We start from the raw sequence: 16,316 nt of genomic DNA, 5'->3' as shown, positions 1-16,316 counted from the left end.
AGTACATCATGCCCCAGCCTCAGGCACCTAAAAAGTCCCATAAGTCTCTTACAGTCTTTTTCACTTCATGAAGCTCCTGCCAGTCTGCATTTCCAAAAGCTCAGAGTTCGCCGCTCTGCAAAGCCTGTGACCCCCAAATATGCTCAGGAGCTGCCTCCCCGTTGACACGGAGCCCAGTGTCCTTAGTGCCCCTGAGTGGATCTCGTCTCTGTCGTAATCTATGACTTCTCTGGCCAAAGCGCTTGAATCCTTCAGTGTTCCTTCTGGGGAGATCGTGGAGGGGGACCCTCCCCTACACAGGAACAGTCGGCTGGCTGGGGCCGCACACAATCTAGAAACATAAGCGTCTAAGAAACTGGTACATAGTACGTATCCTGTACAATCACGTGCCATGGCATCTGCGATCTCCGTTTCTCATTCTCTCTCTCCAGACATTTGTAGCAAACTTGATTCTGAGTATGAATCAGATGTCTTCTTAGATCCAGACTTTCAGAGGATGCTTGATTCTCTGATTAAGGCCGTCAACCAAATTCTGAAGGTTGATGAAGACTCCAGCTCTGTGCCGGATCACACTCTGTGCTTCAAAAAAGCTTAGCGTCCTCCTAGAACATTTGCCATTCACCCAGAGTTTCATTATATAGTTAATAGGCACAGGGAGCGACCGGATAAGGCTACTTTGACACTAGCGTCGTACTCGGCCCATCGCAGTGCGTCGGGCCGACGTACCGACGCTAGCAGTGAATGCGCCGCACAACGGGGGCAGCGGATGCTGTTTTTCCACGCATCCGCTGCCCCACTGTGAGGTGCGGGGAGGTGGGGGTGGAGTTCCGGCTGCGCATGCGCGGTCGGAAATGGCGGACCGTCGGCACAAAAAAACGTTACATGTAACGTTTTTTGCTGCCGGCGGTCCGCCAAAACACGACGCAACCGTCGCACGACGGTTGCAACGTGTGTGCATACGTCGCAATGTGTCGCCAATGTAAATCTATGGGGAAAAAACGCATCCTGCAGACAACTTTGCAGGATGCGTTTTTTCGCCAAAACGACGCATTGCGATGTATGCAAAAAAACGCTAGTGTGAAAGTAGCCTAAGCGCTTTACAGGACAAAAACTGCTTGAGGCGAAGGAGCCTTTCTCAGCCAATCTGAGAAAAGATTGGGCCTAGTTCCCTGTAGTAGACCCGCCAGTCTCTCACCTGGCATCCAAAACCCTTCTATCCCTGCCGGATGGATCATCTATTAAAAATCCCACAGACCATCAGAAAATTTGTCTCGATCTGTCTTCGAGGTCTCAGGTGCGGCTCTATGTCCTTCCTTCGCTGCAGCGTGGGTAGCTAAAGCAATGGTTTCCTGGTTGGAGACCTTGGCTAATTCCATTCAGAGCAGTAATCTTCCTCAGGAGGCAGCGCAGCTGGCTAATCAAATTTCTCAGGCAGGAGATTACCTGTTACACGCTTCTTTGGATGTGGCCAACTGTGCTGCTCTATCGGTGGCAAATGCCATCACGATCAGAAGATCTTTATGGCTCAGAGAATGGAAGCCGTCAAAAAAGTCTGACATCTCTTCCTTACCAGAGTGGGCGTTTATTTGGAGAGAAACTGGATCAGCTTATCTCAGATGCTACGGGAGGAAAGAGCAAATTTCTTCCCCAGCAGAGGCTTAGGCGTCCTTTTCGGCATCATCAACAAATCCGATCCTTTCGCGCCAATCCAGTTTGGTCCACTACCTCTTCAGGATCAGGACGCTCTCCACGCAGGAACAGAGGACCCCAGACATCCTATAGGTCCAATCAGCAATGGAAGTGTCGGCCCAAACAGTCTGGATCTAAGGGATCTAGGTCCCAGAGATTTTCCGCCCAATGACTCATGGGGTTATCCGGTCAACACCAGCAGCGTAGGCGGTCACCTACTTCTGCTTCAGCAGGTCTGGCTCTCAGTCGTTGACGACGAATGGGTCAGAGACCTGGTGTCTTCCAGATACAAAATCGATTTTTCTTCGCGTCCCCTGGCTCGTTTCTTTCCTTCCCGACGTTCAACATCAAGGGCAAAGGCTCTTTCCCAAGCCATACACTCTTTGCGCCGCCATGGCGTCATTGTCCCGGTTCAGGAAAATGAAAGGTTCGAGGGATTCTACTCCAACCTATTTGTTGTCCCAAAAAAGGACGGAAAAGTGAGACCCATACTAAACCTCAAACTTCTAAATAAGTTTGTTAGGGTCAGTCATTTCCAAATGGAGTCTCTGCTTTCGGTCATCACCTCAGTGGAAAAAAAGGGAGTTTCTAGCATCCATCGATATTGGAGATGCTTACCTGCACATCACGATTTTTCCCCCCACCAAAAGTTCCTGTGTTTTGCCATTCGTGAACAGCACTTTTAATTCACGGGTTTGCCCTTCGGCCTCACTACCGCTGCCAGGGTTTTCAGAAAGGTCATGGTGGCTGTCATGTCCATCCTACACTCTCAGGGCGTGGTTGTCCTACCCAATCTGGATGACCTAGTCAAGGAGTCCATCTTTACACGATTGCGTGGAGTCCGTTCGTATCACTTGTGATGCTCTTTCTCGTCTGGGTTGGCTAATAAACTTAGCCAAGTTTTCCCCCATTCCAGCCCAGCAGATATCCTTTCTAGGCATGACCCTGGACTCCTCCCGAGGGTCGGCGATTCTCCCTCAAGACAAGGTCCTAGCCCTTAAGCAAGGAGCCCGCACACTTTCTCAATCATCCCCTCATTCCATCCGCTTTGCAATGAGGGTACGGGGGAAAATGGTGGCAGCAATGGAAGCAGCTCCTTTCACACAGATGCACCTCAGTCTCCTACAGCATGCTCTTCTAGCGACTTGGAACAGGAACCCGTTCTCCCTCAACTGATGGGGCCGCCTATCCCTGTGGGTCAGGCAGACTATCAGATGGTGGACATTGAGTTCTTCCCTCAAACAGAGAAAGTCCTTTTCCTGGTTCAATGGCTAGTGGTGACTACCAATGCCAGTCTTTTGGGCTGGGGAGCAGTTTTTTGTCACCACACCACTCAGGGCCGCTGGTCATCTCAGGAATCGAAACTTCCAGTCTTGGAAATCCAAGCGATATGGCTAGCGCTACTGCAGTTTCTTATTATCTTATTTCATTATCTTCTAGCGGGTCACCCCATCCGAATTCAATCAGACAACACCACGCCTGTGGCAGACCTCAACCATCAAGGGGGGACCGCAGCAGGGTGGCCATGTGAGTCATCAGAAAGATCAAGGCAGAAGGGGTTCCAGTAATCCTGGTCGCTCCGGATTGGCCACGCCGGGCATGGTTCACAAAGTTGGTGCACCTCATCACCGACGTACCCTGGAGACTGCCGGATCATCCAGATCTGCTCTCCCAGGGGCTGATTTACCACCGGAACTCAGCGGCCCTGTGTTTAACGGCTTGGCCGTTGAATTCTGACTCAGGCTGGTTTTTCACAACTGGTCGCGTCCACAATGTTCAGTGCTCGTAAGCCTGCGTCGGTACATACAGGTCCTTCTCAAAAAATTAGCATATAGTGTAAAATTTCATTATTTACCATAATGTAATGATTACAATTAAACTTTCATATATTATAGATTCATTATCCACCAACTGAAATTTGTCAGGTCTTTTATTGTTTTAATACTGATGATTTTGGCATACAACTCCTGATAACCCAAAAAACCTGTCTCAATAAATTAGCATATTTCACCCGTCCAATCAAATAAAAGTGTTTTTTAATAACAAACAAAAAAACCATCAAATAATAATGTTCAGTTATGCACTCAATACTTGGTCGGGAATCCTTTGGCAGAAATGACTGCTTCAATGCGGCGTGGCATGGAGGCAATCAGCCTGTGACACTGCTGAGATGTTATGGAGGCCCAGGATGCTTCAATAGCGGCCTTAAGCTCATCCAGAGTGTTGGGTCTTGCGTCTCTCAACTTTCTCTTCACAATATCCCACAGATTCTCTATGGGGTTCAGGTCAGGAGAGTTGGCAGGCCAATTGAGCACAGTAATACCATGGTCAGTAAACCATTTACCAGTGGTTTTGGCACTGTGAGCAGGTGCCAGGTCGTGCTGAAAAATGAAATCTTCATCTCGATAAAGCATGAAGTGCTCCAAAATCTCCTGATAGCTAGCTGCATTGACCCTGCCCTTGATGAAACACAGTGGACCAACACCAGCAGCTGACATGGCACCCCACACCATCACTGACTGTGGGTACATGACACTGGACTTCAGGCATTTTGGCATTTCCTTCTCCCCAGTCTTCCTCCAGACTCTGGCACCTTGATTTCCGAATGACATGCAAAATTTGCTTTCATCAGAAAAAAGTACTTGGGACCACTTAGCAACAGTCCAGTGCTGCTTCTCTGTAGCCCAGGTCAGGCGCTTCTGCCGCTGTTTATGGTTCAAAAGTGGCTTTACCTGGGGAATGCGGCACCTGTAGCCCATTTCCTGCACACGCCTGTGCACGGTGGCTCTGGATGTTTCCACACCAGACTCAGTCCACTGCTTCCTCAGGTTCCCCAAGGTCTGGAATCGGTCCTTCTCCACAATCTTCCTCAGGGTCCGGTCACCTCTTCTCGTTGTACAGCGTTTTCTGCCACATTGTTTCCTTCCAACAGACTTACCATTGAGGTGCCTTGATACAGCACTCTGGGAACAGCCTATTTGTTGAGAAATTTCTTTCTGGGTCTTACCCTCTTGCTTGAGGGTGTCAATGATGGCCTTCTTGACATCTGTCAGGTCGCTAGTCTTACCCATGATGGGGGTTTTGAGTAATGAACCAGGCAGGGAGTTTTTAAAAGCCTCAAGGCCCCGTCTCACATAGCGAGATCGCTAGCGAGATCGCTGCTGAGTCACAAGTTTTGTGACGCAACAGCGACCTCCATAGCGATCTCGCTATGTGTGACACGTACCAGCGATCAGGCCCCTGCTGTGAGATCGCTGGTCGTGTCGGAATGGCCTGGACCTTTTTTTGGTCGTTGAGGCCCCGCTGACATCGCTGAATCGGTGTGTGTGACACCGATCCAGCGATGTCTTCACTGGTAACCAGGGTAAACATCGGGTTACTAAGCGCAGGGCCGCGCTTAGTAACCCGATGTTTACCCTGGTTACCAGCGTAAATGTAAAAAAAAACAAACAGTACATACTCGCCTTCTGATGTCCGTCAGGTCCCTTGCCGTCTGCTTCCTGCTCTCACTGACTCCCGGCCGTACAGTGAGAAGTGAGAGCACAGCAGTGACGTCACCGCTGCGCTCTGCTCTCACTGTACGGCGGCTCAGTCAGAGCAGGAAGCAGACGGCAAGGGACCTGGACACCGAAAGGCGAGTATGTAGTGTTTGTTTTTTTTGGTAACCAGGGTAAACATCGGGTTACTAAGCGCGGCCCTGCGCTTAGTAACCCGATGCTTACCCTGGTTACCCGGGTGCTGCAGGGGGACTTCGGCATCGTTGAAGACAGTTTCAACGATGCCGAAGTCGTTCCCCTGATCGTTGGTCGCTGGAGAGAGCTGTCTGTGTGACAGCTCCCCAGCGACCACACAACGAATTACCAACGATCACGGCCAGGTCATATCGCTGGTCGTGATCGTTGGTAAATCGCTTAGTGAGACGGGGCCTTCAGGTATCTTTAGCATGTGTTTAGAGTTAATTAGTTGATTCAGAAGATTAGGGTAATAGGTCGTTTAGAGAACCTTTTCTTGATATGCTAATTTATTGAGACAGGTTTTTTGGGTTATCAGGAGTTGTATGCCAAAATCATCAGTATTAAAACAATAAAAGACCTGACAGATTTCAGTTGGTGGATAATGAATCTATAATATATGAAAGTCTAATTGTAATCATTACATTATGGTAAATAATGAAATTTTACACTATATGCTAATTTTTTGAGAAGGACCTGTATCACCGTACCTGGAAGACATTTTTTGCTTGGTGCAAAGCCCGTGGACGTCTCCTCCCTCGTCTTCTCTATACCTACCATTTTAGAGTTCCTATAGACCGGTCTTGACTCAGGCCTGGCGCTCAGCTCACTCAAGGGCCAGATATCTGCCTTATCGGTCTTATTCTTAGGATTGTGACAAAACCTCAGGTGAAGACGTTCATTCAGGGGGTTACACATGTTCTTCTCCCCTATTGCATGCCTTTAGACCCTTGGGACCTTAACTTGGTCCTGGGAGTCTTACAGGAAGCTCCTTTTGAACCGCTTCAGGAAATTTCGCTTACCTTGCTGCGAGAAAAGCAACTTTCCAGGACAGAAATCACATCAATCAGTGGGTTTCGGAGCTGGCTGCTTTGTCCTGTTGTGTGCCTTTGCTTATTTTCCATCAGGACAAAGTTGTCCTCAGGCCATCCCCATCTTTTTTGCCCAAGGTTGCAGGGCCGTATTTAAGAGGTGGGTGACCCGGGGCCCATTTTGGAGGGAGGCCCATTTTTCAAGGTGCTGCAATATGTAATGCAAAAACACAAAATGAAACGAACGCAAGTTTATTTACAAAAATCAAATACGCAGAGTAATTCAGGTAAAATCATTCATTTTTTACAATCCAGGCACTTTCCTTGATTTTCGTGCTGCAAAATCACTAATGATGTCACTAAAGTCCAATTCACTCAGTATATCTGACTCGATGCTCATGATAGCCAAATTTACAAGGCGTTCCTGCTTCATGGATGTCCTTAATCGGTTTTCAACTAATTTGAGTTTTGTGAAGGAAAGCTCACCAATGCAGTTTGTTACCATCAAAATTAGATATATCCTTAGAGCTATCTAAATATTTGGGAAAGTGTCCTGCACACCCTTTTCCATGATAAGCTTGTACATGAAAAGTTCAGTGCTCATATCTTTTGGCTCCTCGTCTGTGAATAAATTGGCAAATGTTACAAACTGACACAGTTCATCGATAAATGTAATTTCCAAGTCATCTGAATAAGACCTGAAGAGTTGCTCTGATGTGGCCTTAAGCTCGTCTGAAAACAGTTCTTTCAGATGGCTAGAAAAGCTAAATTTGCTTGATATATCAATCTTTATATGCTTGAAGACGTTGGTCAAGAAAAGCGATAAACTGATCAATGATGGGGAAGAAAGTTTCTGTTCTGTATTTTTCAGAAGGGCTTAGTTGTACTTCTTCCGTATGGCCATAATCCAATGGATTGAGACACACGTTTCGACACCTGTGTCGAGTTATCGTCTGAACATACTCAGATGAACCAGACAGCTCTTCGCCTTGCTTCTCATAAATTTTGAAGGCGTCTCCACAGTGGAGAATCATCTTCTCCCTCTGACATCGTGGCTCCACCTTCTTCCTCGAAGGTAGCTGAACAAACTCTCATCTGATCTAATCCGAGGGAGCGATCATATAGCTGAATAGGTAGCGCCTAGAAGCTTCTGTTAGGATCAGAGAAGGCTGCCGCATGCCATAAGCTAAGCATTAGGTACAGGGAGGGTACTAAGGAAGTCTCGCTAAGCTAGCCAGGTCAGTGGATGCTGACGCAGGTCAGGTGCCATGACTCTGCCACTCTACGCCAACCACTGAAGGACCGTAGCCAGGTCCCTACACTTTCAATAGTTTCTCTTGTGAAATGTTCCTTATCATTAGAAACGGTTCACAGCAAAGAGATGTGTATTTTATGTTTTGAGATATTTATCCCTATATTGGTGGGAGGCCCCCTCTTTGTGAGTGGCCCAGGGCCCAGGCTCCTTGCCCCCCCCCCCCCTAAATCCGGGCCTGCAAGGTTGTCTCATTTTTCCACCTTAATGAGGACATAGTTCTTCCCTCATTTTGTCCGACTCCAGTCCACAGGGTGAAAGTGGCTCTCCATACTCTGGATGTAGTCCGAGCTCTGAGAAGGTACGTATCGAGGACGGCATCCTTCCGAAGGTCAGATTCTTTGTTCGTCCTTCCTGGGGGCACAGGAAGGGCCTTGCCGCTTCAAAGGCCACAATAGCTAGGTGGATTCGTTTCACCATTCGGGAGTCCTACCGCATCAGAGGTAAGCCTATCCCTGTGGGGATCAGAGCACACTCCACTCGGTTAGTGGGTGCTTCCTGGGCCATTCAGCATAGCCGTTGGCAGAGCAGGTCTGTAAAGCCGCGACTTGGTCCAGCCTACATACTTTCTCGAAGCACTATAATGTTCACACCCAAGCTTCGGCTGATGTGGGGCTGGGCAGAAGAATTCTGCAGGCTGTGGTGGCGGACATCTAGGCAGTTGTTACGTGAAGCCTGATGTTTCTATTGTTTTCCCACCCAGGGACTGCTTTGGGACGTCCCACTGTCCTGTGTCCCCCAATGAGGCGAAGGAGAAAGAGATTTTTGTGTACTCACAGTAAAGTCCTTTTCTCTGAGCCACTCATTGGGGGACACAGCACACACCCTGTTAGCCTAATGGCTGGTGTTTTTCGTTAGTTTGACATGTTGTACTTTTATATGTTGTTAATGTTCTCCTACTGCTTTAGCACTGAACTAGTTCTCTGGGAGCCAGCAGGAGGGTGTATACTGCAGAGGAGGAACTAACTTTCTTAGTGTCAGCCTCCTAGTGGCAACAGCATACACCCACGGTCCTGTGTCCCCCAAATGAGTGGCTCAGAGAAAAGGATTTTACGGTGAGTACACAAAAATCCCTGTTTTGTCACCTTGGAGGCGCTGATTGTTTAATGTCCCTTTTTTTTAAAGTAGATATTAGTCAGGCACTGTGTTATGGTTATCCCCTGTACACATTTGCAGTATGGTTTTCAGCATCTATTAAAAGTCAGAATGGCTTAGTGTGCCTGATGTGCAGTGCTGGAGTCTAAACTAAGATTTTTTTGTTTCTGAGCCTTCACATGAAGACATTTCTACTACCTGCACACAGATTTCTATGAAGTTCGTTATTCGCACCAGTGATTTGGTAACAATTAGTACTATAGGAGCACGTTCTGTTATATAGCTGCACATCCAGTAACAGAAGCTCTGTGTCCCGGCTGCTCTACAGGAATTCCTGCCCAGCGATACTTAATCAGGATTACATTTTCCTGTGAATAATTGAAAAACAAAAATTCTTGTCGGGTTTCCTTTAATCCATGCTGGTAAGTGGTATTAAAAATATGCCAGCCAGCATGTATTGTCGTAAAGCCATGTTCATAAATTTGCTTCATTCTCTTATTGTCAATAATATTTTGATACAGGTATTTGTGTAATGCAGCAACTGAAGATGAATAAATATCACCGACACTATGCATGCACATACTTGTGAAATAGTGTCCATGGAGTAGGGCTAAGGTGACCCTACAGGCTCTGCCAGTCATGTAAAAGGGGCTTCCGGTCACTATAAAGCAATGGGAACAGATCGATATGGTAAAGCTTTTATTAATTGCTGGCTCTATGATCCTTTGGAAATAGAAATTTTGCCTTGTTAAGGCGTAAAGACCCCTTCAATCAGCTATTAATTGTAGCAAAAGCTGGGGCTGGCTATGCATTACCGGTTACACACATGGTCAAACAAGTATAACCTACTGCCATGCCAGGGGTGCCGGAGCCCCAGAGAAGAGGAGGTGGCTTGATTAGGGTACGTTACCATCAAGGGGCAAAAAAGAGATTTTTAACCTTAATGTACCTTTATTAATAATGTGGTGAACTTGGCCATAAGAAATAGAAAAGGGATAACTTGTGGTACAGCACTGGAGTAAAACGCAATGCATTCATTAAGAGACGTAGGGAGTAAGTTTGTTGCATTTCTCCTGTCCGTGCACCAGAAAAGCAAATCTCCCCAGCTATGGGTCCTTTCATAAATAAATTATATTAAATATGATCTAAAAACTAAAGTTTTTTTTTTTTTTCTGAAACACAAGTGCCATACTTTGCAAAAACTTTTTCTGGGGGAGACCCTGCCATTAACTCTTCTCTAATCTTATGAATGCATTTACTGTCAGTGAGCTGCCAATGTGAGCAACAGAAAGCACACTGACTAGCGTTAAGCTATGTAAGGTCTTCTTTACATGTTTGTTTTTTCATGTCGATATGCGGTTCATTTTTTAAGGACTGCAAATATGGACGCACGCACACCCATTGTATTCAGTGGTGGCGTGCATATGTCAAGTTTTTGTCACAGACTGTGCGTCTGTGTGTAAAACCCGCAGATATGTCCTTTTATTTATTTTTTCCACCAGCACATAGGAAATGTGTGCTGGACACTGATGACACAATCGTGTGACATGTACCGGTGTCTGGGAAAATCTTGACAGTTATCGCTGTTCCCTGGTGCTGGGTGCTGAATCCTACTCGCGTCATTGTCGCCCTGCCTCCCTGTGATCAGTGAGACCAAGAGACGCTAATGAGATTTGTAGTCAGCACCCACTATGTATTGCGCGTATTAAATAAATAAATAAAAAATGCCTTGGAGTCCCCCTTAGTGTTTGTAAACAGTTGAGGGAAAGCAGATAACAGGGAGCTGGTGTTCATATTCTTGGAAGGGGCCAATAGCCATAAAGGTTCACAGCCTATTAATGACAACTCACAGCTTTTTGATTAGCCTTTACTTGTTAGGAAAAAGGAGGCACCCCCCAAAAAAAAAATATACACCATGTTCCAAATTATTATGCAAATTACATTTTTCTTGGATTTTCCTAAATGGTCGGTGCAAATGACAGTCAGTCTAATAAAAGTCATCACCCGTTAGAGTATACATCAAATTTTATTGAAGAAACCTCCCAATGATAACAGTATAATCTCCAAAATGAATAAAAGCTCAAAATGCACTGTTCCAAATTATTAGGCACAGTAGAAATTCTAAACATTTGATATGTTTTAAAGAACTGAAAATGCTCATTTGTGGAATTTGCAGCATTAGGAGGTCACATTCACTGAACAAAAAAGCTATTTAACTACAAAACATCCCAACAGGCCAAGTTACATGTTAACATAGGACTCTTCTTTGATATCACTTTCACAATTCTTGCATCCATTGAACTTGTGAGTTTTTGGAGAGTTTCTGCTCGTATTTCTTTACATGAAGTCAGAATAGCCTCCCAGAGCTGCTGTTTTGATGTGAACTGCCTCCCACCCTCATAGATCTTTTGCTTGATGATACTCCAAAGGTTCTCTATAGGGTTGTGGTCAGGGGAAGAGGGTGGCCACACCATGAGTTTATCTCCTTTTATGCCCATATCAGCCAATGACTCAGAGGTATTCTTTGCAGCATGAGATGGTGCATTGTCATGCATGAAGATGATTTTGCTCCTGAAGGCACATTTATGCTTTTTATACCATGGAGGAAAGTTGTCAGTCAGAAACTCTATATACTTCACAGAGGTTCAGGAACCTTAAATGGCCCTACCAGCTGTTGCCCCATAATTCCGGCCCAAAACATGACTCCTCCACTTCCTTGCTGACGTCGCAGTCTTGTTGGGATATGGTGACCATCCACCAACCATTCACTACTCCATCCATCTGGACCATCCAGGGCTGCTCGACACTCATCAGTAAACAATACTGTTTGAAAATTAGTCTTCATGTATGTCTGGGCCCACTGCAACCGTTTCTGCTTGTGAACACTGTTTAGGGGTAGCCAAATAGTAGGCTTATGCACCACAGCAAGCCTTTGAAGGATCCTACACCTTGAGGTTCGAGGGACTCCAGAGGCACCAACAGCTTCAAATAACTGTTTGCTGCTTTGTAATGGTATTTTGGCAGCTGCTTTCTTAATCCAATGAATTTGTCTGGCAGAAACCTTCCTCATTATGCCTTTATCTGCGTGAACTCTGTCTGTGCTCTGTTTCAGTCACAAATCTCTTCACAGTATGATGATCACTCTCAAGTTTTCATGAGATATCTAATGTTTTCATACCTTGTCCAAAGCATTGCACTATTTAACGCTTTTCAGCAGCGGAGAGATCCTTTTTATTTCCCATATTGGTTGAAACCTGTGACCAGCATAATAATGTGGAACAACATTTTTAAGTAGTTTTCCTTTAATTAGAATCACCTGGAAAACTAATTATCACATGTGTTTAAGATTGATTTCAGTGATCCATTGAGCCCTGAGACACAATACCATACTCGAGTTTATTTGAAAAACAAAACAATTAAATCTTTATGACACTTAAATCCAATTTGCATAATATTGTGGAACACAGTGTTGGGGTATCCCCCTATATTTACTAACCAGCAAAGGTTAAACAGACAGCTGCAGACTGATATTAATAGGCTGGGAAGTGGCCATGGAAATTGGCCCCCTCCCAGACTAAAAACATCAGCCTTCCACCGCCTCAGAAGTGGCACATCCATTAGATGTGCCAAATCTGGAGCTTGGCCTTGGCTCTTCTTGTCATGGTGTGGTGGCAAGCTTTGGGGTTGATATAATCTTTTTTATGTCCGCTGACATCGAGTCCAGGCGTTAGTAATGGAGATGTGTCGAACAGACACCACCATTACTAACCCCATAATCAAAAGTAATAAATACATACGCAGAGAAAAGTCTAGCAATAAATACAAGTACAGAAAAATAAGCATGCAAATCTATCATGTTCTTCATCGTTATTGATCTCTATTTTTGAAATCTTTAATACATAGCACTCTTTAATTTCTATGCTGCATTTCATTCCATACGTGTCACACTGACCGCACACGGATGTCACACTGACATAGATCTCACCAGTACTGTTTTTGCAGTACCGGAATCACAAGGTCATGTGAAGGGGGCATAGGAGTGCACAAGGTTGGTTTTCCACACAGACTATTGTCCTAGCATGCACTCTTCTTGTCAGTGCTGTGGACCAGAAAAGTACATGAAATAGCTAGTCACTGCTGCACCCAGCCATGATGTTAGCAGCCGCACGAAGCCAGTCATGTATGTAATTTTTGGATGTGATTGACGCAATTTTAGCAGTGACTATCTGAACCTAGCTTTTATTTAGTGGCAACTTTTCCCGAGTTGAAGACCTGGTTAACCGCTAAAACCCCCACATTTATGCTACATCCGCAGCGTCCAACCTGCTGGGGCCAGATGTTACACCATAGAGGATGGGATTTCAAGAAATCTTATGCCCACTATGCGTGCTCCGATACCCGCGCCTTCCATGCGGAGACGGACATGCGGTACGTCTTTCCAGACTGCAGCATGTCTTTTTATAAATATCACCAGTGCAATGTATTGGGCACGGTGGTTCCGCACGGTTCAATGAACACATGCGGAATCACCTGCGTTCAATAGCCGGCAGCGCTTTGTATGCAACGGACATGTGCTGCGTCCAAAGCGCTGCCAATTACTGACCGCGTGGACGTAGCCTAAAAGATGTAGACTTTTTCGTACTTGAAGAAAGTGTCTTCTACAAACTGACAGTAGCTTTGGGAGTTTGAGTCCATATTCAACCTTGAAAAGGTCCAATTATCTTATTGTTAATAATACTAGCCCATAGCAGTACCCCACCTCCACCTTGCTAGTGTCTGAATTGAAGTGTAGGTCTGTGCCGTTACTAATCCAGCCAAAGATATTTGTTAGCCCAATCTTTTTTTTTTTAATCAAGTACATTTTTACTTATTTTAAAACATTTTACAGAAAGGAAAAACAGGATATCCAAATCAGAGCATTTGAACCCCATCTCTTCCCTCCCCCAACAGCCAACCCATCCTTTCAAATCCCAGTCATACTGGACCAGAACCCAAATTACAGTACACATAAGAATATAAAGTCCAAAACACCTACAACATGTTTTTCACTCTTTTTTCAGGACCATCTAACCAGTGTGCAGTCCAGACATATAGAGTATTTTTAAGGCTCTTAAGCCCAACATTAAACAACAATAATTAGTAGTTACGGCCGTCCCAAGGAGACCAGAGTTTGTCAAAATATGCACTTCTTTTCCTTTTGGAATAAACCCCTTTTCCAACCAAGATAAAAGATTTCACATGTTTGATGTATGCCCCGCAGGATGGAGGTCTCTCTGAGATCCAATTTTTAGCAATTTGTTTCCTGGCGGTGAACAGCAGGCATGCAGTAGCAATTTTCCTTACCTCTCCCACATGCAGCACATCAAAGTATCCCAGAATATAAATCAGGGGGTCTTTAGGCACTGTACATTCATATGCCAATTCTATAAGGTTAAGAACCACAATCCAAAATGTATATAAATGCGGGCAAGACCATAATATGTGAAATATTCCTGCTTCCTCCCCAGAACAGCATGGGCAGTTAGAGTTGGGTCTGATGCCTATTTTGAACAACACCACTGGTGATCTGTATACTCTATGACATACAACTGTGAAAGTCTACCAGTTTCACTTAGTGAGAGACTGGAAACATTTTCTAAGATAGAGGACCACTTGTCCTCAGAAATGACCCCCAACTCCAATTCCCACTTTTGTTTAACCAGCAAAGGAAGTTTTTTTCAGAAAAATAAATAAAAAGTCATCAGATCATATCAGCAATGGAGAAAAAGGAATTCGATTTTTCCAGCAATAACAGGGAGGGTAATGGAATAACATTTCAAGTTTATTAGTCCATATTAAAAACCAACATTATTGACAATCCACAAGTGCCCATTAACTAAACCAAACTAAACCAAAGGAGCCTTAGTCATGGTCCATGGATTCATCAACTTGAAATTTTGCTCCATTACCTTACCTGTCAGTGCTGGAGAAACCGTCTTTTTTCTATATTACCAAATTATTTAACTTACATTTTATATGACTTTATATGCATGTTTAAGTTGGAAGTATTGACATAAACTACTTTCAGGCAGGTGAAATTGCTCCTGCAAACATTCAAAGGTTTTGAGTACATCGTTATTGATTAACTAGTTAACATATAAAATTCCCATGGACTTCCAATTTTCAAATTCAGATCATTTCGCAAATTTGTTATTCCTTTTGGGTGAATAAATCGTAAAAAATTAAATTTCTCTAATTTGTTTAACCTTATACCAAACTTTACTAATAATACCCAACGTAGGGAATTCCGGTAGGCCATTAAATTTCCCCGCCTCCAAACTGTTCACCAGATGTCCTCCACCTACCACATTTTGGATAATGTTGCTTATTGAGTCTTTCGATAACATCTCTTTGGGTAACACAAGGCCTCCTTCACCTTGGGTCTCTGTAGATTCTCTAACTTGATTCTGGAGTGTCCCTTGCGCCAAACCAGGTGCAGGTGCATTGTGAAGTAAATAGAAAGTCTGAGGTATCAGTACCATTGTAAAAATATTCAGTCTTCTTACCACCAACAATTGCAATTTGCACCATATCGCTATTTTCATTTTGCTTTTTTCCATTAAGGGGAATAAGTTATTTTTTCCATAATCTATGAGAGAGGGTGATATAATTCCCAAATATTGGAATTGGGAAACCACTTTCACCTGAGTTTATTGTATTTTTGAATGAGCAACTGGGCCATCTACTGGACATAGCACAGATTTTTCCCTAAAAATATAGATAGATGCCCAAAGTTTAAGTTTTTTAAGGATGTATATAACATTAAACAGTGAGCTCTCACAATTCCCAAGGAAAAGCAAGATATTATCTGCATATAATGCATTTTTTTTTTACTTTTTATTTCTTCTATCTTCCAGTGTCTAAGCACCACCACTTTTGGAGAATTCCTTATCACTGCTGACAAAGGTTCGATAGCGAATAATAGCGGATACAGAGGGCACCCCTGCCCGGTACCTCTGTGCAGCTTAAAGTTCTGAGATTATGCACCATTTGCTTTAACTTTAGCTGTAGGAAAAGAATATAACAATTGTACCCAGGATATAAAAATAGGCCCAAGTTTTATTTTTTGTAAAACCGCCAATAAAAATCTCCATTCTACACTGCTGAATGCTTTTGCAGCATCTAAAGATAACACTGACCGTTGTCCCATATTGTCAGCTGAAAGTTGCATATTTAGGAATAAGCAACAGATGTTAATTGCAATGGATTTATTAGCCATGAAATATGTCTGCTCTGGATGGACTATTGTGGATATAATTCCAGAGAGTCTGTTGGATAAAACTTAGTCTAAGATTTTAATATCTACGATAATTGAGGGTCTTTGCTTTTATTGGGAAATCCAGTAATTATGCATAGAAGGCGGAAGAGAACCCTCTGGTAGGGAATGATTGAATACTTTTAGTAAGTTAGGAAGCAATGCATCGCTGTATCGTTTATAGACCTCAGCTGGGATCCCGTCTACTCCAAGAGCTTTATCTCCTGGCATACCTGATAAGACTTTTCCTAATTCCTCCAAAGGTAGCAGTCTATCCAGCGAACATTGATCTTCTTCTGTCAGTGAGGGTCATTTGGCTATATCCAGAAATATTTGGATATCTCCTTCTGTAGATTGAGTCTTTCAGGAGTATAAAGATTCAT

This window comes from Ranitomeya variabilis, chromosome 3 (genome assembly GCF_051348905.1).
Source record: "Ranitomeya variabilis isolate aRanVar5 chromosome 3, aRanVar5.hap1, whole genome shotgun sequence".
Lineage (NCBI taxonomy): Eukaryota > Metazoa > Chordata > Amphibia > Anura > Dendrobatidae > Ranitomeya > Ranitomeya variabilis.
The sequence above is the reverse complement of the archived record's forward strand: the minus strand, read 5'-3'. Positions refer to the sequence as shown.